This window comes from Aegilops tauschii, chromosome 3 (genome assembly GCF_002575655.3).
Source record: "Aegilops tauschii subsp. strangulata cultivar AL8/78 chromosome 3, Aet v6.0, whole genome shotgun sequence".
In the NCBI taxonomy this organism is placed as follows: Eukaryota; Viridiplantae; Streptophyta; class Magnoliopsida; order Poales; family Poaceae; genus Aegilops; species Aegilops tauschii.
In genome coordinates this window covers 294,536,344-294,562,541 of record NC_053037.3, presented here as the reverse complement: position 1 = coordinate 294,562,541, position 26,198 = coordinate 294,536,344, and positions in this window count along the sequence as shown.

Sequence of the window (26,198 nt, the reverse complement as noted above, 5' to 3'; positions counted from 1 at the left end):
GGTCCCAATTATTGTCACTTCGGGGTTGCCGGATCATAACACATAGTAGGTGACTATTGACTTGCAAGATAGGATCAAGAACTCACATATATTCATCAAAACATAATAGGTTCAGATCTGAAATCATGGCACTCGGGCCCTAGTGACAAGCATTAAGCATAGCAAAGTCATAGCAACAGCAATCTTAGAACATAATGGATACTAGGGATCAAACCCTAACAAAATTAACTCGATTACATGGTAAATCTCATCCAACCCATCACCGTCCAGCAAGACTATGATGGGGTTACTCACGCACGGCGAGAGCATCATGAAATTGGTGATGGAGGATGGTTGCCGATGACGATGGCGACGGATTCCCCTCTCCGGAGCCCTGAACGGACTCCAGATCAGCCCTCGCAAGGAAGATTAGGGCTTGGCGGGGGCTCCGTATCGTAGAACGCGATGAATCCTTCTCTTTGACTTTTTTCTCCCCGAATGTGAATATATGGAGTTGGGGTTGAGGTCGGTGGAGTCCCAGGGGGCCCATGAGGCAGGGGGCGCGCCCCGGGGGGGACCCCCTGCACCCTCGTGGACAGGGTGTGGGCCCCCTGATGCTGATTCTTTCACCGATATTTTTCATTAATTCCAAAACGTGTCTCCATGGATTTTCAGGTCATTCCGAGAACTTTTATTTCTGCGCAAAAATAACACCATGGCAGTTCTGCTGAAAACAACGTCAGTACGGGTTAGTTCCATTCAAATCATGCAAGTTAGAGTCCAAAACAAGGGCAAAAGTGTTTGGAAAAGTAGATACGTTGGAGACGTATCAACTCTCCCAAGCTTAAACCTTTGCTTGTCCTCAAGCAATTCAGTTGACAAACTAAAAGTGATAAAGAAAAACTTTTACAAACTCTGTTTGATCTTGTTGTTGTAAATATGTAAAACCAGCATTCAAGTTTTCAGCAAAGATTATGAACTAACCATATTCACAATAACATTTAGGTCTCATGTTTACTCATATCAATGGCATCATCAACTAGCGAGCAATAATAATAAATCTCGGATGACAACACTTTCTTAAAACAATCATAACATGATATAACAAGATGGTATCTCGCTAGCCCTTTCTGAGACCGCAAACATAAATGCAGAGCACCCCTGAAGATCAAGAACTGACTAGACATTGTAATTCATGGTAAAAGAGATCCAGTCATAGTCATACTCAATGTAAATTAATAGCAATGCATGCGAATGACAGGGGTGCTCTCCAACTGGTGCTTTTTAATAAGAGGATGATGACTCGACATAAAAGTAAATAGATAGGCCCTTTGCAGAGGGAAGCAGGGATTTGCCGAGGTGCCAGAGCTCGAGTTTTGAAATAGAGATTGAATAATATTTTGAGTGGTATGCTTTCATTGTCAACATAACAACCAAGAGATCTCGATATCTTCCATGCTACACACATTATAGGCGGTTCCCAAACAGAATGGTAAAGTTTATACTCCCCCACCACCCACAAACATCAATCCATGGCTTGTCCGAAACAACGGTGCCTCCAACTAACAACAATCCTGGGGGAGTTTTGTTTGCAATTATTTTGATTTGAGCATGGGATTGGGCATCCCGGTTACCGTCCATTTTCTCGTGAGTGATGAGCGGAGTCCACTCATAGTGAGAATAACCCACCTAGCATGGAAGATATAGACAGCCCTAGTTGATACATGAGCTATTCGAGCATACAAAACAGAATTTGATTTGATGGTTTAGAGTTTGGCACATACAAATTTACTTGGAATGGCAGGTAAATACCGCATATAGGAAGGTATGGTGGACTCATATGGAATAACTTTGGGGTTTATGGAAATGGATGCACAAGCAGTATTCCCGCTTAGTATAAATGAAGGCTAGAAAGAGACTGGGAAGCGACCAACTAGAGAGCAACAACAGTCATGAACATGCATTAAGATTAATCAACAATGAGTGCAAGCATGAGTAATCACCATGAACATAAATATCGTGGAGGCTATGTTGATTTTGTTTCAACTACATGCGTGAACATGTGCCAAGTCAAGCCACTCGAATTGTTCAAAGGAGGATACCACCCTATCATACCACATCACAAAAATTTTAATAGAATGTTGGCACGCAAGGTAAACCATTATAAACTCCTAGCTAATTAAGCATGGCATGAGCAACTATAATCTCTAATTATGATTGCAAACATGTTTCATTCATAATAGGCTGAATCAGGAACGATGAACTAATCATATTTACAAAAACAAGATAGGTCGAGTTCATACCAGCTTCTCTCATCTCAATCAGTCCATCATATATCGTCATTATTGCCTTTCACTCGCACGACCGAACAGTGTGGATAATAATAATAGTGCACGTGCATTGGACTAAGCTGGAATCTGCAAGCATTTAATACAAGGGAGAAGACAAGGTAATATGGGCTCTTGGTTAAATCAACAATAATGCATATGAGAGCCACTCAATATTTTCATCATGGTCTTCTCCTCTCGACCCCCAAAGAAAAGAAAAGAAATAAAACTATTTACACGAGAAAGCTCCCAACAAGCAAAATAAGAATGATAAATATTTTTGGGTTTTCTTTTAATTACTACTACTATAGGCATGGGAAGTAAACTAGCTAAAAGCTATAACTAATTTTTTTGGTTTTTCTTGAGGTTTTTCAGACACACAAGAAGAAGGCTTAGAAAAGAAAATAAACTAGCATGGATAGTACAATGAAAAAGTATGAGCACCGACAACTGGCATGAGTGTGTGAACATGAATGTAATGTCGGTAGAAATACATACTCCCCCAAGCTTAGCCTTTTGGCCTAAGTTGGTCTATGCCCACGGATCGAAGCTACTCTCTCCGGTGTACTGAGGAGGGTCCTCAGGGTGCCACTAGTTGGCGATCTCCTCCAGATCCCACTGATAAACAGACTGTCGATAAGGGTCAAGTGGTGGCTCAGGCTCAGGCTCTGGGACTTGTGTCATCCTCCAGTATGCATAAATGGCCTCAAGCAAGATGAGGTACGTGCCTGAAAGTATGTTAAACAAAGAAGGTGCAGGCAAGGTAATAGTGTCACAGTGAGTTTTATCAAATATCAAATTATACTTAAGCATCTTCTTCTTATTTTTAACAATAAATTCATGTGCTACCATACTTTTATAATCTAAAAAAACAGGGGCCAACAACTTTTCCTCTTTCTCATAATGCCTAATAGGTATCTCAAAGTGTTCAGCAAGGCGAGAAGAAAAGATGCCTCCGAAGATGGGGACCTTTGTACGGTTCAGACTTAATCGTTTAGCAACAATAGCGCCCAAGCTGAAAGTTGTATCATGAAACAAAGCATGGCGCAAAATGACAAGATTAGGAGCACTAAGATTTCCACTGTTCCCGCGACCAATTAAGCATCTACTAGCAAATATCGCGAAGTAACGTAGAACAGGAAAATGTATACTAGTAATTCTTGCATCGAAAACTTTCCTCGTTTTCCCTACAATAATTCTATCAATAAATCCATCCACATCAATACGATGTAGTTCCTCGATGCTGCCCACAAAGGGTATCTTGCAGACCCGACAAAAATGATGGAGTGACATCTCCTTAACCTCATCATATAAGTGAAACTCCACTGACGGTGATGATTTCTTAGCAATGAAATACAAATTTTGCACGAAAATATTAGTGAGTAGGAGATACTGTTCGCGTTGGTCGTGGAGGAAGTCGGTGAGGCCTGCATTCTTAGCCAAGTAATAGAAGTCATCATAAATTCCAGCGGCTCTCAAGAATGCATCACAAGGCCATACGCACGGCCGAACCTCCGTAGTGCGAGGAAGATTGTATTTGGGATTTTTATTCTCCTCATTCTGCTTATCCTTCGAGCTTCGACTCGAAGAGCCCCTCAACAATCTCTTCATCATTTTCTTTCTCTAAAAAATTTCTGAAATTTTAGTGACTCAAAAGAAAAGTGAACCAAACTCAACAAGATTGATAGCAACTACTCCCACAAGTGCCTAGAGGCTATATCATGCATTAAAACTACTTTGGACCATATAAATTTGACATGTTGATACGTCTCCGTCGTATCTACTTTTCCAAACACTTTTGCCCTTGTTTTGGACTCTAACTTGCATGATTTGAATGGAACTAACCCAGACTGGCGCTGTTTTCAGCACACTTTCCATGGTGTTATTTATGTGCAGAAACAAAAGTTCTCGGAATGACCTGAAACTCCACGGAACATCTTTTTGGAAAATATTAAAAATACTTGAAGAAAAATCCACGTCAGGGGGCCCACACCCTGTCCACGAGGGTGGGGGGGCACGCCCCCTGCCTCATGGGCCCCCTGACGCTCCACCGACCTCAACTCCAACTCCATATATTCACTTTCAGGGAGAAAAAAATCAGAGAGAAGGATTCATCGCGTTTTACGATACAGAGCCGCCGCCAAGCCCTAAAACCTCTCGGGAGGGCTGATCTGGAGTCCGTTCGGGGCTCCGGAGAGGGGAATTCGTCGTCGTCGTCATCATCAACCATCCTCCATCACAAATTTCATGATGCTCACCGCCGTGCGTGAGTAATTCCATTGTAGGCTTGCTGGACGGTGATGGTTTGGATGAGATCTATCATGTAATCGAGTTAGTTTTGTTAGGGTTTGATCCCTAGTATCCACTATGTTCTGAGATTGATGTTGCTATGACTTTGCTATGCTTAATGCTTGTCACTAGGGCCCGAGTGCCATGATTTCAGATCTGAACCTATTATGTTTTCATGAATATATGTGAGTTCTTGATCCTATCTTGCAAGTCTATAGTCACCTACTATGTGTTATGATCCGGCAACCCCGAAGTGACAATAATCGGGACCACTCCAGGTGATGACCATAGTTTGAGGAGTTCATGTAGTCACTATGTGTTAATGCTTTGGTCCGGTACTCTATTAAAAGGAGGCCTTAATATCCCTTAGTTTGCATTAGGACCCCGCTGCCACGGGAGGGTAGGACAAAAGATGTCATGCAAGTTCTTTTCCATAAGCACGTATGACTATATTCGTAATACATGCCTACATTACATTGATGAATTGGAGCTAGTTCTGTGTCACCCTATGTTATGATTGTTACATGATGAACCGCATCCGGCATAATTCTCCATCACTGATCCAATGCCTACGAGCTTTTCACATATTGTTCTTTGCTTATTACTTTACCGTTGCTACTGTTACAATCACTACAAAACCCAAAAATATTACTTTTGCTATCATTACCGTTACTTCCATACTACTTTGCTACTAAACACTTTGCTGCAGATACTAAGTTATCTAGGTGTGGTTGAATTGACAACTCAACTGCTAATACTTGAGAATATTCTTTGGCTCCCCTTGTGTCGAATCAATAAATTTGGGTTGAATACTCTACCCTCAAAAACTGTTGCGATCCCCTATACTTGTGGGTTATCAAGACTATTTTCTGGCGCCGTTGCCGGGGAGCATAGCTCTATTCTTTGAGTCACTTGAGATTTATATCTGCTGGTCACTATGAAGAACTTGAAAGACGCTAAGACAACAATTTATCCCTCAACTATGAGGGGAGGTAAGGAATTGCCATCTAGCTCTGCACTTGATTCACCTTCTGTTTTGAGTAAGCTTGCGACACCTAAACCTGCTTCTGCTATTAATCATGATATGTCGCATGTTATTGATGATGCCAGTTCTGCCATGCATGATACTTATGATGAAACTACTTCTATGCTTGATACTACTGTGCCACTTGGTGAATTTCTTGATGAACAACTTGCTAGGGCTAGAGAGAATGAAATTATTGAAACTGATAATATTGATGAAAGTGATGATGAAGACTCTCCCCCTAATAAATATGAATCGCCTGTTGTTCCTGAGGGTTATGTTTTTGAAAAAGAAGCTGCTATAGCTATTTTAGCTTGCAAAGATAGATACGGGCTCAAGAGGTTATTAGCTAAATGGAAGCAGCAATCTCTTAATGCTAGAATGAAACCTGAACCTGCTTTTGCTACTTCACCTATCTGTGTTACTGATAAGGATTATGAATTCTCTGTTGATCCTGATATAATTACTTTGGTTGAATCTGATCCTTTTCATGGCTATGAATCTGAAACTGTTGTGGCACATCTTACTAAATTAAATGATATAGCCACCCTGTTCACCAATGATGAGAAATCTCGCTACCTACATATCCTTAAAATATTTCCGTTCTCCTTAAAGGGTGATGCTAAGATATGGTTTAATTCTCTTGATCCTGGTTGTGTGCGTAGTCCCCAGGATATGATTTATTACTTCTCTGCTAAATATTTCCCCGCTCATAAGAAACAAGCTGCTTTAATGGAAATATATAATTTTGTACAAATTGAAGAAGAGAGTCTCCCACAAGCTTGGGGGAGGCTTCTCCAGTTACTTAATGCTTTGCCTAATCATCCTCTTAAGAAAAATGAAATACTTGATATCTTTTACAATGGACTAATCGATGCTTTGAGAGATTACCTGGATAGTTGTGCTGGTTCTGTTTTCAGGGAAAGAACACCGTATGAAGCTGAAATTCTATTGAATAATATGTTGACAAATGAAAATAATTGGACACTTCCTGAGCCAACTCCTGAGCCTATTCCTAAACCAACTCCGAAGAAAAGAGGTGTTCTATTTCTCAGTCTTGAAGATATGCAAGAGGCAAAGAAATCTATGAAAGAAAAAGGTATTAAAGCTGAAGATGTTAAGAATTTACCTCCTATTGAAGAAATACATGGTCTTAATTTACCGCCTGTTGAAGAAATATATGATCTTGATCCATTACCTATTGAAGAAACACATGGTCTTGAAAACCCGACACATGTAGTAAAGGTAAATTCTCTCTATAGATATGATAAAGCTGAAATCCCTCCTACTAAAATTGCTAGCCAATGCTTGGATGAGTTTGATAACTTTATGGTTAAGCAAGAAGATTTCAATGCTTATTTTGGTAGACAATTAAAACAAAATGCTTATATGATTGAACACTTGGGTGATTATATGTCTAGAGTTAAAGGTGAACTTAAACTCATCACTAAACATGCTTCTATGGTTACCACTCAAGTAGAACAAGTACTTAAAGCTCCTTGCTCAAAGCACCTCTCACAAACGTTACTATTTTAACGGACTTCGTTATTCTTGATATTCCTGAGGACGATAGTATGTCTATTATTCTTGGAAGACCTTTTTTGAATACTGCAGGGGCTGTTATTGATTGCAACAAAGGCAATGTTACTTTTCATGTTAATGGTAATGAGCATACGGTACACTTTCCGAGGAAACAACCTCAAGTTCACAGTATCAATTCTATTGGAAAAATTCCATCGATTATTTTTGGAGGTTTTGAATTTCCTCTTCCTACTGTCAAGAAGAAATATGATATTCTTATTATTGGGGATGTGCATATCCCCGTTGAGGTAACATAGTGTTATTCGAAATTTCTCCGGTTCCATGTTAGTCGGAATGAGTTTGTTAACAAGACCTGATCAACCGTGTTAGTGGATTCCTTTTGACGAGCATGAGATGGATGAAACTAGAAGGCACAACCTTCTGTACCCTCATTTTACTTTCTGTTATTTAGTTGAATTAAAGTAAAAATAGTATTTTTCTGTCTGTTTCCTGAATTGTCCGTGCAATATAAAAATACCCCGAAAATAAAAGTTCTCCAAATGCCCTGAAAATGGAATATGATTTTTTCTGGAATATTTGAGAATATCTGGCACTGAGAACACAGCAGGGGAGCAAGCACCTGGCCACGAGGGTCCAGGGCGCGCCCCCTGCCTCGTGGGCCCACGGTGGCTCCCCTCCACTTATTCCTGCACCCACACAATTCTTCTTCCTCCCAAAAAAATCACCATCCAGCTCAAGCACGAGTTCTAGCTCATTTTGCTGCGATTTTCGATCTCCTTGCTCAAAGCACCTCTCACAAAACTTCTTGGGGAGATTGTTCCTTGGTATGTGACTCCTCCATTGGTCCAATTAGTTTTTGTTCTAGTGCTTTATTCATCGCAAATTTGTGCTGCCTAGGTGACCATGTTCTTGAGCTTGCATGACAAATTTATATGGTTCCAAGTAGTTCTAATGCTTGATATAGGGTCTAGACACTTGTAAGAGTAGTTGCTATCAATTTTGTTGAGCTTGGTTCACTTTTGTTTGAAGTTACTAAAAATTTCAGAAATTTTTCAGAGGAAGAAATATGCTTAGGAAAATGTTCCAAGGTGGTTCTTCAAGGAAACAAGGACCCAGGCTTGCAATGCGTGATGCTGACGATGAGCCACCAAGGGACGCTCCAGTGCGGCCTTGTGAATGGCCTTCAGAAAACTTTATGGATCGAGCAGGAATCAAGGAAGAATTTAATGCATATTTGCGTAATGCTGATCTTGTGAGCTTCAAGGAAGAAAAGTGCCACCAGTACCACTATCTTACTAGTTCCTTTGTGAGGAGGTTTGAATTTTCATCTTCACGTAATTCTCCAACTGTCATGTTTGATCTTTATGAAAAATCGTATACGATGGACTTAGAGGATTTTACCACTGCTTGCAAACTTCCACAATGGGGTAGTGCTAGTGAACCTCGCAATCTGAATTTAGAAATTTTCTTGCTAGTATAACTGTGGGGGAATCTAGAGATATAGCACAAGCTACCATAGGGAGCATCCATTTTCCTGCTATACATTATTTTGCTCTCTTCATAGGTAGATGCATAAATGGTAAAGATGAAGCATGTCACATGTGTGTCCCTGATCTCAGTATTCTTAGGAGTGCTGTGTTAGGAGACAAATCTTATAATTTGGGAGCCATTGTTGCACGTAGGTTGCATCATAATAGATTCAATGGAGATTTCTTTGGAGGAATTTATGCAACCCGCTTAGCTAATTTTCTTGGTGTGGACATACGTGAGGATGACATTGAGTTGCCACCTACTTATTTAGACTTTAATGCTATGGTTCACCACCAGTTTGTCGAGAGGAATGAATCACCTCTCCGGTATTGCTTAATCTTTGACAGACACCGTGCTATCCATATTACTCTCCCTGCTCCTGCCTTCTTTGATTATCAGGCAAAAGGAAGACATTTTATCACCAGAGAGGAGGCAGATGAGTACGAGAGGAGGGCGGAGGCAGCTCGCCGCCACGCTGCAGCTCAAGACGCAATAACTGCTGCAGTGCAGTACGACCCCGGCTACAACTATGGATATCCGCCAGGCCATCCGTGGCAATAAACCAACTTAGGCCAAAAGCCTAAGCTTGGGGGAGTACATATTTCTCACCGACATTACATTTATGTCCACACACTCATTGCTAGATGTCGGTGCTCATACTCTTTCACTGTAATATCCTTGCTAGTTTATTTTCTTTTTCTTGCTTTCTTCTTGCGTGTTTGATAAACCTTAAGAAAAACAAAAAACAATTAGTGTAGCTTTTATCTAGTTTATTTTTCTTGCTGTAGTAGTAATAATTAAAAAGAAAAAACCCAAATAGATTTCCCGTTCTTCTTTTGCTTGTTGGGAGCTTTCCCGTGTAAATAGTTTTATTTCTCTTCTTTTCTTTGGGGGTCGATAGGAGAAGACCATGATTAAATTGTTGAAATGGCTCTTTTATGCATTATTGTTGATTTAACCAAGAGCCATACTGCCTTGTCTTCTCCTGTTTATTGAATGCTCGCAGATTCCAGCTTAGTCCAATGCACGTGCACTCTTATTATTATTCACATCATTCAGTCGTGCAAGTGAAAGGCAATAATGACGATATATGATGGACTGATCGAGATGAGAGAAGCTGGTATGAACTCAACCTCTCTTGTTTTTGTAAATATGATTAGTTCATCATTCCTGATTTAGCCTATTATGAATAAACATGTTTGCAATGACAATTAGAGATTATAATTGCTTATGCCATGCTTAATTAGCTATGAGTTATAATGGTTTACCTTGCGTGCCAACATGCTATTAAAATGGTTGTGATGTGGTATGATGGGGTGGTATCCTCCTTTGAATGATTTAAGTGACTTGACTTGGCACATGTTCACACATGTAGTTGAAACAAATCAACATAGCCTTCACGATATTTATGTTCATGGTGGATTATATCCTACTCATGCTCGTACTCAATGTCTATTAATTTTAATGCATGTTCATGACTGTTGTCGCTCTCTAGTTGGTCGCTTCCCAGTCTTTTGCTAGCCTTCACTTGTACTAAGCGGGAATACTGCTTGTGCATCCAATCCCTTAAACCCCAAAGTTATTCCATATGAGTCCACTATACCTTCCTATATGCGGTATCTACCTGCCGTTCCAAGTAAATTTGTATGTGCCAAACTCTAAACCTTCAAATGGAATTATGTTTTGTATGCTCGAATAGCTCATGTATCAACTAGGGATGTCCGCATCTTCCATGCTAGGCGGGTTATTCTCAAGAGGAGTGGACTCCGCTCCTCACACGAGAAAATGGCTGGTCACCGGGATGCCCAGTCCCATACTTTATGCAAACTAAATCAAAATAATTGCAAACAAAACTCCCCCCGGACTGTTGCTAGTTGGAGGCACTCGTTGTTTTGAGCAAGCCATGGATTGATGCTTGTTGGTGGAGGGGGAGTATAAACTTTACCATTCTGTTTGGGAACCGCCTATAATGTGTGTAGCATGGAAGATATCGCTATCTCTTGGTTGTTATGTTGACAATGAAAGTATACCGCTCAAAATATTATCTATCTCTATTTCAAAACCGAGCTCTGGCACCTCTACAAATCCCTGCTTCCCTCTGTGAAGGGTCTATCTATTTACTTTTATGTTGAGTCATCACCCTCTTGTTAAAAAGCACCAGCTGGAGAGCACTGCTGTCATTTGCATTCATTCGTATTAATTTATATTGGGTATGACTATGACTGGATCTCTTTTTACCATGAATTACAATGTCTAGTCAGTCCTTGATCTTTAAAGGTGCTCTGCATTTATGTTTTGCGGTCTCAGAAAGGGCTAGCGAGATACCATCTTGTTATATCATATTATGATTGTTTTGAGAAAGTGTTGTCATCCGAGATTTATTATTATCACTCGCTAGTTATTATGCCATTGACATGAGTAAACATGAGACCTAAGAGTTATTGTGAATGTGGTTAGTCATAATCTTTGCTGAAAACTTGAATGCTGGCTTTACATTTTTACAACAACAAGAGCAAACAGAGTTTGTAAAAGTTTTTCTTTATCACTTTCAGTTTATCAACTGAATTGCTTGAGGACAAGCAAAGGTTTAAGCTTGGGGGAGTTGATACGTCTCCGTCGTATCTACTTTTCCAAACACTTTTGCCCTTGTTTTGGACTCTAACTTGCATGATTTGAATGGAACTAACCCGGACTGATGCTATTTTCAGCAGAATTTCCATGGTGTTATTTATGTGCAGAAACAAAAGTTCTCGGAATGACCTGAAACTCCACGGAACATCTTTTTGGAAAATATTAAAAATACTGGAAGAAAAATCCACGTCAGGGGGCCCACACCCTATCCACGAGGGTGGGGGGCGCGCCTGCCCCCCTGGGCGCGCCCCCTGCCTCGTGGGCCCCCTGACGCTCCACCGACCTCAACTCCAACTCCATATATTCACTTTCGGGGAAAAAAAATCAGAGAGAAGGATTCATCATGTTTTACGATACGGAGCCGCCGCCAAGCCCTAAAACCTCTCGGGAGGGCTGATCTGGAGTCCGTTCGGGGCTCCGGAGAGGGGAATTCGTCGCCGTCGTCATCATCAACCATACTCCATCACCAATTTCATGATGCTCACCGCCTTGCGTGAGTAATTCCATCGTAGGCTTGCTAGACTGTGATGGGTTGGATGAGATCTATCATGTAATCGAGTTAGTTTTGTTAGGGTTTGATCCCTAGTATCCACTATGTTCTGAGATTGATGTTGATATGACTTTGCTATGCTTAATGCTTGTCACTAGGGCTCGAGTGCCATGATTTCAGATCTGAACCTATTATGTTTTCATGAATATATGTGAGTTCTTGATCCTATCTTGCAAGTCTATAGTCACCTACTATGTGTTATGATCCGGCAACCCCGAAGTGACAATAATCGGACCACTCCCGGTGATGACCATAGTTTGAGGAGTTCATGTATTCACTATGTGTTAATGCTTTGGTCCGGTACTTTATTTAAAGGAGGCCTTAATATCCCTTAGTTTCCATTAGGACCCCGCTGCCACGAGAGGGTAGGACAAAAGATGTCATGCAAGTTATTTTCCATAAGCACGTATGACTATATTCGGAATACATGCCTACATTACATTGATGAATTGGAGCTAGTTCTGTGTCACCCTATGTTATGATTGTTACATGATGAACCGCATCTGGCATAATTCTCCATCACCAATCCAATGCCTACGAGCTTTTCACATATTGTTCTTTGCTTATTTACTTTACCATTGCTATTGTTACAATCACTACAAAACCCAAAAATATTACTTTTTCTATCGTTACCGTTACTTCCATACTACTTTGCTACTAAACACTTTGCTGCAGATACTAAGTTATCCAGGTGTGGTTGAATTGACAACTCAACTGCTAATACTTGAGAATATTCTTTGGCTCCCCTTGTGTCGAATCAATAAATTTGGGTTGAATACTCTACCCTCAAAAATTGTTGCGATCCCCTATACTTGTGGGTTATCACATGCAAGCTCAAGAACAAGGTCACCTTAGCAGCAAAAATTTGCAATAAATAAAGCACTAGAACAAAAACTAATTGGACCATTGGAGGAGTCACATACCGAAGAACAATCTCCCCAAACAGTTTTGTGAATGGAGCTTTGAGCAAAGAGATCGAAAATGGCAGCAAGATGAGCTAGAGAACGGGTTTGAGCTATGGGAGGATTTTTTTTCTGGAGGAAGACAAAGTGACTGGGTGCTGGAATAAGTGGAGGGGCTCCACGTGGGGCCCACGAGGCAGGGGGCGCACCCTGTGCCCTCGTGGCCAAATGGTGGGCCCCCCTAGTGTGTTCTCAGTGCCAGAAATTCTTAAATATTCTACAAAAAATCATATTTCATTTTCAGGACATTTGGAGAACTTTTATTTTCGGGGTATTTTTATTGCAAGGATAATTTAGAAAAACAGACAAAAATACTATTTTTGCTTTATTTAATCTAAATAACAGAAAGTAAAAGGAGGGTACGGAGAGTTGTGCTTTCTAACTTCATCCATCCCGTGCTCATCAAAAGGAATCCACTAACAAGGTTGATCAAGTCTTGTTAACAAACTCTTTCCGAATCGCATGAAAGCGGAGAATTTTTGAATATCAACTGGTTACCTCAACGGGGATATGCATGTCCCCAACAATAAGAATATCATATTTCTTCTTGACAGTAGGAAGAGGGAATTCAAAACCTCCAATAGTAATCGTTGAAAATTTTCCAATAGAATTGATACTGTGGACTTGAGATTGTTTCCTCGGAAAGTGTACCGTATGCTCATTACCATTAACATGAAAAGTGACATTGCCTTTGTTGCAATCAATAACAGCCCCCGCAGTATTCAAAAAAGTTCTACCAAGGATAATCGACATACTATCGTCCTCGGGAATATCAAGAATAACAAAGTCCGTTAAAATAGTAACGTTTGCAACCACAACAGGCACATCCTCACAAATACCGACAGGTATAGCAATTGATTTATTGGCCATTTGCAAAGATATTTCAGTAGGTGTCAACTTATTCAAATCAAGTCTACGATATAAAGAGAGAGGCATAACACTAACACCGGCTCCAAGATCACATAAAGCAGTTTTGACATAGTTTCTTTTAATGGAGCATGGTATAGTTGGTACTCCTGGATCTCCTAGTTTCTTAGGTATTCCACCTTTAAAAGTATAATTGGCAAGCATGGTGGAAATTTCAACTTCCGGTATCTTTCTTTTATTTGTATCAATATCTTTCATATACTTAGCATAAGGATTCATTTTAAGCATATCAGTCAAACGCATACGCAAAAAGATAGGTCTAATCATTTCAGCAAAGCGCTCAAAAGCCTCATCATCCTTTTCTTGGATGGTTTAGGAGGAAAAGGCATGGGTTTCTGAACCCATGGTTCTCTTTCTTTACCGTGCTTCCTAGCAACGAAGTCTCTCTTATCATAACGTTGATTCTTTGATTGTGGGTTATCAAGATCAAAAGCAGGTTCAATCTCTACATCATTGTTATTGCTAGGTTGAGCATCAACATGAACATCATCATTAACATTATCACTAGGTTCATGTTCATTACCAGATTGTGTTTCAACATCAGAAATAGAAATATCATTGGGATTCTCAGGTGTGTCAACAACAGGTTCACTAGAAGCATGCAAAGTCCTATCATTTTTCTTTTTCTTCTTCTTAGAAGGACTAGGTGTATCAACATTAGTTCTCTGAGAATCTTGTTGAACTCTCTTAGGGTGGCCCGGATACAAAGGTTCCTGAGTCATTCTACCCCCTCTAGTCATAACTCTAACAACATTATCATTTTTCGTATTATTTAATTCATTGAGCAAATCATCTTGTGCTTTAAGCACTTGTTCTACCTGAGTGGTAACCATAGAAGCATGTTTACTAATAAGTTTAAGGTCACCTTTAACTCTAGACATATAATCACTCAAGTGTTCAACCATATAAGCATTACGTTTCAATTGTCTACCAACATGAGCACTGAAGTTTTCTTGCTTAACAATAAAATTATCAAACTCATCCAAGCATTGGCTAGCAGACTTATTACGAGGAATATCACCTTCATCAAATCTATAGAGAGAATTTACCTTTACTACACGTGTCGGGTTATTAAGACCATGTATTTCTTCAATAGGTGGTAAATTCTTAACATCTTCAGCTTTAATACCCTTTTCTTTCATAGATTTCTTTGCCTCTTGCATATCTTTAGGACTGAGAAAGAGAATACCCCTTTTCTTCGGAGTTGGCTTAGGAGTTGGTTCAGGAAGTTTCCAATCATTATCATTACTCAATATATTATTCAATAGCAATTCAGCTTGCTCAACAGTTCTTTCCCTGAAAACACAACCAGCACAACTATCCAGGTGGTCTCTGGAAGCATCGGTTAGTCCATTATAAAAGATATCAAGTATTTCATTTTTATTGAGAGGATGATCAGGCAAAGCATTAAGTAATCAGAGAAGCCTCCCCCAAGCTTGTGGGAGACTCTCTTCTTCAATTTGCACAAAATTATATATTTCCCTTAAGGCAGCTTGTTTCTTATGAGCGGGGAAATATTTAGCAGAGAAGTAATAAATCATATCCTGGGGACTACGCACACAACCAGGAGCAAGAGAATTGAACCATGTTTTAGCATCACCCTTTAATGAGAACGGAAATAACTTAAGGATATAGTAGTAACGAATTTTTTCCTCATGAGTGAATAGGGTGGCCATATCATTCAGTTTAGTAAGATGTGCCACAACAGTTTCAAATTCATAGCCATAAAAAGGATCAGTTTCAACCAAAGTAATTAACTCATGATCGATAGAGAAATCATAATCCTTATCAGAAATACAGATAGGTGAAGTAGCAAAAGCAGGGTCATATTTCATTCTAGCATTCAAAGACTTTTCTTTCAGCTTAGCTAACAGTTTCTTAAGATCAAATCTATCTTTGCAAGCAAAAAGGTCTCTAGCAGTTTCTTCATCCATAACATAACCCTCATGCACATCAGGCAATTCATATCTAGGGGGAGAATCTTCATCATCACTTTCATCTATATTATCTGTTTCAATAATTTCATTCTCTCTAACCCTTGCAAGTTGATCATCAATAAATTCACCTAATGGCACAGTATCATCAAGCATAGAAGTACTTTCATCATAAGCATCATGCATAGCAGAAGTGGCTTCATCAATAACATGCGACATATCAGAATCAAAAACAGGTGTAGGTGTCTGATGACCCACAAGTATAGGGGAACTATCGTAGTCCTTTCGATAAGTAAGAGTGTCGAACCCAACGAGGAGCAGAAGGAAATGATAAGCGGTTTCCAGCAAGGTATTCTCTGCAAGCACTGAAATTATAGGTAACAGATAGTTTTGTGATAAGATAAATTGTAACGAGTAACAAGTAACAAGTGTAAATAAAGTGCAGCAAGATGGCCCAATCCTTTTTGTAGAAAAGGACAAGCCTGGAAAATTTCTTATATGAAGGAAAACGCTCCCGAGGACACATGGGAATTATCGTCAAGCTAGTTTTCATCACGTTCATATGATTCGTGTTCGGTACTTTGATAATTTGATATGTGGGTGGACCGGTGCTTGGGTGCTGTCCTTACTTGGACAAGCATCCCACTTATGATTAACTCCTATTGCAAGCATCCGCAACTACAAAAGAAGTATTAAGGTAAACCTAACCATAGCATGAAACATATGGATCCAAATCAGCCCCTTACGAAGCAACGCATAAACTAGGGTTTAAGCTTCTGTCACTCTAGCAACCCATCATCTACTTATTATTTCCCAATGCCTTCCTCGAGGCCCAAATAACAGTGAAGTGTCATGTAGTCGGCGTTCACATAACACCACTAGAGGAGAGACAACATACATCTCATCAAAATATCGAACGAATACCAAATCCACATGACTACTAATAGCAAGACTTCTCACATGTCCTCAGGAACAAACGTAACTACTCACAAAGCATATTCATGTTCATAATCAGAGGAGTATTAATATGCATATAGGATCTAAACATATGATCTTCCACCAAATAAACCAACTAGCATCAACTATAAGGAGTAATCAACACTACTAGCAACCTACAGGTACCAATCTCAGACTTAGATACAAGAATTGCATACAAGAGATGAACTAGGGTTTGAGAGGAGATGGTGCTCGTGAAGATGTTGATGGAGATTGACCCCCTCCCGATGAGAGGATCGTTCGTGATGACGATGGCGATGATTTCCCCCTCCCGGAGGGAAGTGTCCCGGGCAGAACAGCTCTGCCGGAGCCCTAGATTGGTTCCGCCAAGGTTTCGCCTCGTGGCGGAGGAGTCTCGTCCCGAAAGCTTGCTTATGATTTTTTCTCGGACGAAAGACTTCATATAGCACAAGATGGGCACTGGAGGGCCACTAGGGGGCCCACGAGGCAGGGGGCGCGCCCAGGGGGTAGGGCGCGCCCCCCACCCTCGTGCCCAGGGTGTGGGTCCCCTCTGGTATTTTCTTCGCTCAGTATTTTTTATTATTTCCAAAAATAACTTCCAGAGTTGTGCAAGCCTTTTGGAGTTGTGCATAATAGGTCTCTAATATTTGCTCCTTTTCTAGCCCAGAATTCCAGCTGCCGGCATTCTCCCTCTTCATGTAAACCTTGTAAAATAAGAGAGAATAGGCATAAGTATTGTGACATCATGTGTAATAGCAGTCCATAATGCAATAAATATTTATATAAAAGCATGATGCAAAATGGACGTATCAGTGTCGCAAATTTACTCATAACAGAGGGTGAATTAAGTGCAGAGCTAGATGGCAGTTCCTTACCACCCCTCGTAGTTGAGGGAAAAATCTTGGTTCATTCATCTTTCAAGTTCCTCATATTGATCAACAGATATAAATCCCAAGTGACTCAAAGAATAGAGCTATGCTCCCCGGCAACGGCGCTAGAAAATAGTCTTCATAACCCACAAGTATAGGGGATCGCAACAGTTTTCGAGGGTAGAGTATTCAACCCAAATTTATTGATTTGACACAAGGGGAGCCAAAGAATATTCTCAAGTATTAGCAGTTGAGTTGTCAATTCAACCACACCTGAAAGACTTAATATCTGCAGCAAAGTATTTAGTAGCAAAGTAGTATGGAAGTAACGGTAACGGTGGCAAAAGTAACAGCAGCAGTTTTGTAGCAATCGTAACAGTGGCAACGGAAAAGTAACTAAGCAAAGATCAATATGTGAAAAGCTCATAGGCAATGGATCAATGATGGATAATTATATCGGATGCCATTCCTCATGCAACAGTTATAACATAGGGTGACACAGGACTAGCTCCAGTTCATCAATGTAATGTAGGCATGTACTCCGAATATAGTCATACGTGCTTATGGAAAAGAACTTGCATGACATCTTTTGTCCTACCCTCCCGTGGCAGCAGGGTCCTATTGGAAACTAAGGGATATTAAGGCCTCCTTTTAATAGAGTACCGGACCAAAGCATTTACACTTAGTAAATACATGAACTCCTCAAACTACGGTCATCACTGGGAGTGGTCCCGATTATTGTCACTTCGGGGTTGCCGGATCATAACACATAGTAGGTGACTATTGACATTCAAGATAGGATCAAGAATTCACATATATTCATGAAAACATAATAGGTTCAGATCTGAAATCATGGTACTCGGGCCCTAGTGACAAGCATTAAGCATAGCAAAGTCATAGCAACATCAATCTTAGAACATAATGGATACTAGGGATCAAACCCTAACAAAACTAACTCGATTACATGGTAAATCTCATCCAACCCATCACCGTCCAGCAAGCCTATAATGGGATTACTCACGCACGGCGGAGAGCATCATGAAATTGGTGATGGAGGATGGTTGATGATGACGATGGCGACAGATTCCCCTCTCCGGAGCCCCGACCGGACTCCAGATCAGCCCTCCCGAGGAAGATTAGGGCTTGGCGGCGGCTCCTTATCGTAAAACGCGATGAATCCTTCTCTCTGATTTTTTTTCTCCCCGACCGTGAATATATGGAGTTAGGGTTGAGGTTGGTGGAGTCCCAGGGGGCCCACGAGGCAGGGGCGCGCCCCAGGGGGGCGCCCTGCACCCTCATGGACAGGGTGTGGGCCCCCTGATGCTGATTCTTTCACTGATATTTTTCATTAATTCCAAAACGTGTCTCCGTGGATTTTCAGGTCATTCCGAGAACTTTTATTTCTGCACAAAAATAACACCATGGCAATTCTGCTGAAAACAGCGTTAGTCCGGGTTAGTTCCATTCAAATCATGCAAGTTAGAGTCCAAAACAATAGCAAAAGTGTTTGGAAAAGTAGATACGTTGGAGACGTATCAACTCCGCCATGCTTAAACCTTTGCTTGTCCTCAAGCAATTCAGTTGACAAACTGATAGTGATAAAGAAAAACTTGTACAAACTCTGTTTGATCTTGTTGCAAATATTTAAAGCCAGCATTCAAGTTTTCAGCAAAGATTATGAACTAACCATATTCACAATAATATTTAGGTCTCATGTTTACTCATATCAATGGCATAATCAACTAGCGAGCAATAATAATAAATCTTGGATGACAACACTTTCTCAAAACAATCATAACATGATATAACAAGATGGTATCTCGCTAGCCCTTTCTCAGACCGGAAAACATAAATGTAGAGCACACCTGAAGATCAAGGACTGACTAGACATTGTAACTCATGGTAAAAGAGATCCAGTCACAGTCATACTCAATGTAAATTAATAGCAATGCATGCGAATGATAGCGGTGCTCTCCAACTGGTGCTTTTTAATAAGAGGATGATGACTCAACATAAAAGTGAATAGATAGGCCCTTTGCAAAGGGAAGCAGGGATTTGCAGAGGTGTCAGGGCTCGAGTTTTGAAATAGAGATTGAATAATATTTTGAGCGGTATGCTTTCATTGTCAACATAACAACCAAGAGATCTCGATATCTTTCATGCTACACACATTATAGGCGGTTCATTTCAGACAGAGAAGGAATGAACAAACTCACCTCTCTCGCTTACTCCCTGGTAGATGCACCACCGCCGCGCACGACAGAGGGAGAAAAACGACCAGTGAAGGGGGAGCGGGGCGAGCTTCGAAGGCCGGAGGGAGAGGGCGGCTGGAGGAGGGCGTCGGAGGCCGGAGGGAGAGGGCGCCCGGAGGAGGGAGAGGGCGAGCGGCGGCGCGGCACTTGGGTGGGCGGCGCGATGGGGAACAGAGAGGAGTCGTGCAAGGGAGGGGGGTCGAAGGGAGCGATCTGGTGTGGGCAGGGGATATTTTTTAGTTCTCTTTTAGTGGGCCCGAGGAGAACTAACCCAATTAGAACCTCTCCACCAGGCTAGTTTTTTAGCTGGGTTAGAGCAAACTATCTCAAACTAACCCCTCCTGTTTGGATACTTTGAGGCTAATTCAACCCAAACTAGCTCTAACTGAGGGATCCAAACAAAGAGGAGTAGTACTGTACATGCTACAGACTGGACTGTAGCACATTGTTCTTTATGGCCATATCACCACATTGTTTTCTACTGCTGGTTCACTGGGCTGCCGTGGTTCGCACTGCTGGTTCACTCAGGGATCCAAACAAAGAGGAGTATGGCCTATCGCCCGCTGGTTCACTGGGTTGTCGTGGTTCGCACTCCTCTGACGTGAGTAGTAGTACTAGAATATACACTATATATACCGCATGATTTTTTGCTCCTTCTTACGTACTTCGCCGACATGTGGGAGAGCCAGCATCCGGGTCGACGTGTCATGCACCAGATTAGAGTGGGGAATGGAAGGGGGCATCACCCCGGTCATAGCGCCAGTAATTCATGACTATAGTGAGTAGTCATATCACAAGTCTTTCCAGCAGTAACGCGCCGTCAAATCGCACAGCCCGACCTTTCCAGCAGCAAGTAAGTTGAATCCGCTACTCCCTCACCCTCCTCGTCTCTTTGTCTAACCGCCTACGCGAAAACTGCCGCGCGTACTGCCGGTGAAAATCCCAGCCCTCAACTTTTAACTACGCGAAAATAGTTCGAGCTTGTTCGTTCTATATAAATACTAGTACTGTATGTTTATTCACCAGTGGGGTTATTCAATGAATGGAGGGCCGGGGAGCATATCACGCCCAAGATGCGACCCTAACCTAAAGGAACACGAAGGTCCCACCAAGGATAGAAGCGCATCTTGAAGACGCTTTTGCAAGGTGGATATCATTACATCAACATTACATAATATTTGGGGATACATACAAGGCATACAAATGCCGCAAGAATACATCAATACATCAATACATCATACATGAGATCAACATCCGACTAGGGATGAACCACAAACAAAAACTCCAACGACATCCACCCTGCTAACCCAGGCTGCCGACCTGGAACCTATCCCCTGATCGAAGAAGAAGCAGAAGAAGAACTCCAAATTAAGAAACATCGCTCTCGCGTCATGATCATCACAAAACCGGTACCTGCAACTGGTGTTGTAGTAATCTGTGAGCCACGAGGACTCAGCAATCCCATTACCATGGGTATCAAGACTAGCAAAGCTTAATGGGTATGGAAAGGATAAGTGGTGAGGTTGCAGCAGCGACTAAGCATGTATGGTGGCTAACTTACGCAAATAAGAGCGAGAAGAGAAGCAAAGGAACGGTCGTGAAACTAGCAATGATCAAGAAGTGATCCTGAACTCCTACTTACGTCAAACATAACCCAGAAACCGTGTTCACTTCCCGGACTCCGCCGAGAAGAGACCATCATGGCTACACACGCGGTTGATGCGTTTTAATTAAGGTCAAGTGTCAAGTTCTCTACAACCGGATATTAACAAATTCCCATCTGCCACATAACCGCGGGCACGGCTCTCGAAAGTTTATACCCTGCAGGGGTGTCCCAACTTAGCCCATTATAAGCTCTCACGGTCAACGAAGGATATTCCTTCTCCCGGGAAGACCCGATCAGTCTCGGAATCCCGGTTACAAGACATTTCGACAATGGTAAAACAAAACCAGCAAAGCCGCCCGATGTGTCGACAATCCCGATAGGATTCGCACGTATCTCGTTCTCAGGACACACCGGATGAGCAAGACATCGGGTTGGCATAGACCCCGGTTGCCCAGGGGGCGCCGGACATCGCTCGGTTTGGACCAGCACTTAGACAAGCACTGGCCCGGGGGGGTAAAATAAAGATGACCCTCGGGATGCGCGACTCCCAAGAGAAAAAAAGGCTAGGTGAGGCAAATGTAAAACCAAGGTTGGGCCTTGCTGGAAGAGTTTTATTCAAAGCGAACTGTCAAGGGGGTCCCATAAATCACCCAACCGCGTAAGGGACGCAAAATCAAGGAACATAACACCGGTATGACGGAAACTAGGGCGGCAAGAGTGGAACAAAACACCAGGCATAAGGCCGAGCCTTCCACCCTTTACCAAGTATATAGATGCATTAATAATATAAGAGATATTGTGATATCCCAACATAAACATAATCCAACATGGAGCAATCTTCATCTTCACCTGCAACTAGCAACGCTATAAGAGGGGCTGAGCAAAGCGGTAACATAGCCAAACAACGGTTTGCTAGGAAGGGTGACAAGGGTTAGAGGTTCATGGCAATTTGGGAGGCTTAAAGAGCAAGTGAATAGGTAGCGCAGCATAGCGATAGAACGAAGCAACTAGCATAGCCATGATAGTAATGAGATCCAAGGTGACGGTCATCTTGCCTGAAATCCCGCTAGGAAGAAGAACGAGTCCATGAAGAAGATGAAGTCACGAAGACGAACGAATCCTCACGATCGCAACGACACGGGAACTGTCGAGAAGAAGCACACAACAAGGTAAACACACCACACAATAAACAAGGCAAGATGCTCAACCAAGTATGATGCATGACAAGGCTATATGAAGCTACTCATGACAAAAGATGATGCATACAAGAACAACACATCAAAGCAAGTTTAAATGAGGCCGGAACCAACATATAACAAATCCGGTAAGTCCTCATATGCAAATTTCGAAATTGGTCCAGAACTGAATAAACCTTATATTCAAGTTGTTAAACAGCAAGTTAAAGAGCACCAAGATGATCTACACGAAATTCTAGTCAAGTTACATATAAAGTTCATTAAAATCGGAGCTACGGTCTAGAAGATATGAACAAAACAAGTTAAACATGGCATTGATGCAAAATGCATACAACCATCAAGCAAACACCCCAAAACAAGGAAGAAACATGATAATATGAGACTACATGCAAAACTAAGCAAGTTTCATATAGAGCATGCTCGAAACGGAGCAACGGTGCAACACATACACTCCAAACAAGACATAGCAACAATCTGTCCAAAACAGCAACTAGGCATAATGCAAGCATCAAAACAATATGCTACAGCAACTCAACATGAAAACAAAATGCATGGACATGATGTACAGTTAAAGCATGACAAAACATGAACACTGAGCTATCTCCAGAAATCAATAGAACAAGCTCAAAAGTACATGGTAAGATTGCAAATAATAACAGGTTCACAGACTTGGCAGAAATTACTGGACATGACAGAAATAATATCAGGTAGCAATGTTTATAGCTATCAAGCAACATGCTACAGGAACAGATCATAGCAAAAAAAGGCATAGCATGAATCTACTCAAAGCATATAACAAATGTCACTTACTGACCATAAGCCAAAAAGGAACAGAAGATATGATGGCAACCATGTAAACATAGCAAGTTTCGTTATCAGGTTTCAGACTTAGCAGCAAACAGAGCATGGCAGAAACAGACATTATGAGGGCATCTTGGTGAGCTTGATGCACTCACCACAAGGCAATTAATGACAAAACAAGCATACCTACAGCAAGATGGCATGTTTATGAAGCTATCCATGGCAAGAGCAAGTACATATCATGCAAGGATCAACTACAACAAGCTTGGCAAAATTGAATAACACGTAAACAATCTGCCAGGAACATTTTATAGCAAAAGTAGAGCAAGATTGAGTCATGCTATAGCACTCCATAATTGCAAACAAGGAGATGAATGGATCAATTACAACAATACCTACAAAACATTCTTACTGAACATCTCCAAAATATACATGGATCTCTCTGTAGCCACATGGATACATAGCAACAAAATATCAGCAGTCCCAGACTTAGTGAAATTACTAAGTCCCTGAAATCAGAAACATTACGGAGCCTAGTTTGCATGCTTGTGCTAGTCACCACAGAGATCACAAAACTACATGGTATACACCTCTGTAAAGATGGCATGGCATACAACAAAACACATGTAGACCTCATGCCCATAAGATGCACAGATTAAAAGAAACAAAAATAACAAATCACCAAGTTCTGATAACAGATAGCAGATAACAGCAACTAGCACTCTTGCAACGATGATTTGGGCATCAAGATGGACTCAAATGAACATGGCGCAATGGAACAAAATGTAGAGCATCACTAGACGAACAATTTGACATATTACACGCACAAACGGAGCTACGCCCGAACAGTTACAGCAGGACAAAGATATGCACATGATGGAAGAAATCGGGGACTTGGAGAAAATTCGAGGGGGAAGTCAACCTCTAGGGTTTTCCGGATCTGGATCTGGCGGCACGGATGACGAGGTTCGCCGGCTCGCTGGAGAGAGGACGCTGGAGATGGGCGCGCGACGACCGGGGAGGCGCCGGGAGGTGCCGGCGGGGAGGGGGCGCCGGCCGGCGGAGCTGGTGGCGACGGGCGACGGGGTCCAGCAGAGAGGCGCCGGTGCAGGGCACGGCGGGCGACCGGGCTCGGGCGGCGGGGCGAGCGGGAGCCGAAGGGCGGCGGCGCGGAACCGGGCCCTGCGGTCCTGCACTGGGTCGCGCGGGCCGGCGGCGAGGAGAGGCGCGGGGGAGCCGGGCGCGGGACAGGTGGCGCGAGGCCATTGGCGCGGGAGGCGGTGATGGACGCGTCCGGCGGCGGGGCGGACGTGTCTGGCGCGGTGGGAGGAGATGGGCTAGGGTTAGGGGGGTTTCATCCGCGAAAAATGGAAGGGGAGGACCTATTTATAGATAGAGGGAGCTAGGAGAGTCCAAACGAGGTGCGGTTTTCGCCCACGCGATCGTGATCAAACGACCGAGAGCAAGGCAGAGACTTAGAGGGGTTTTGGGGCTGTTAGAAGGGGGTTTTGCTGCAACACACAAACGGACTTTGCGGTTGCCCGGTTAACCGTTGGAGCACCAAACGACCTCCAAATGGAACGAAACTTGACCGGTGGTCTCCCGGTGGTATACCAAGGCCACTTGGCAAGACTCGGTCCATTCCGAGAACGTTCAACACTCGCTCACGAAAAGAAGACAAGAGGGGTGCGCCGGAGGAGTTGGGAGTGCCGGATTGCAAAACGGACAACGGGGAAAATGCTCGGATGCATGAGACGAACACGTATGCAAATGCAATGCACATGATGACATGATATGGGATGCATGACATGAACAAAAATGCAACACGCAAGCAGATGACAAGGCAAGGACGGCGAATAACTGGCAGACACCTGGCGCATCGGATCCGAGGCGTTACAGAGCACAAGTGAACAATACTACTACTAGTAAGTAGGAGTCGACAGTTAGTCACGTTAAATAGAGAGTTTCTTTTCTTTAATGCCACGTACACAAATTGAAACACTTGTGGGGGAGAGAAAAAGATAATCACTCCACTATATATTTAGGCAAGGGCCTGAGCGCTTGCTTTACTAGGGTTGCTCTCTTCATTATCTCATCCTCTCCAGATCTAAACAAGACAGCGGTAGCGACATTTTCTCTCTGCTCACCGATGGTCATAGATCCGGTCGGATCCCTTCGGACGGTGTGTGTAGAGGACTAGGTGCATCGTTCACATGGTCATCGCCGGCGAGGGAGGAAACCCACAGCTGCCGGTGGGGCCCGATCCTCTGCCCGTGCCGTTCTCTCCGACACAGCACTGGCTCGGGAGGTCCTCCGACCCTTCTTCCTCCCCACGAATTGTGCGCAGATCCGACCTGCCGCCGCCGACATCCCGACGACCCTCACGTATAAGTTGTTCGAAAGCGGCCTTGCTCTACTGCCCTAGCTCCCCACGTGTCTGCATGTGCATCTTTTTCTACTTCCATCAACTCTTCCAAAGCCACCTAAATTTTATTATTATTAGAGGTAAAGCTACTTCATGCATTCGAATCTGGGAGTTGGTTTGAACAACGAAGAAAGGGGGAAAGTCGTAGCATGAATCTAGGACTTGATTCAAAGAGGAAATAACATGGGGAAAGTAGTAGAGACCGGATACCCAACCGGTCTCTTGGTTGAAAAGGGAAATAATGGGAAAACGCAGTACAAACTGGATAAGGAACAGATCTATTATTGGTTGAAAAAAGGATAGAAAGTGGCAGCTGGTGGACAAGTCAACAGAGTATGCCCAGGATTAGATTTGCTGCCCTCACTTAGTAAAAGGTCTCCAGGGTTAGATTTGCTAC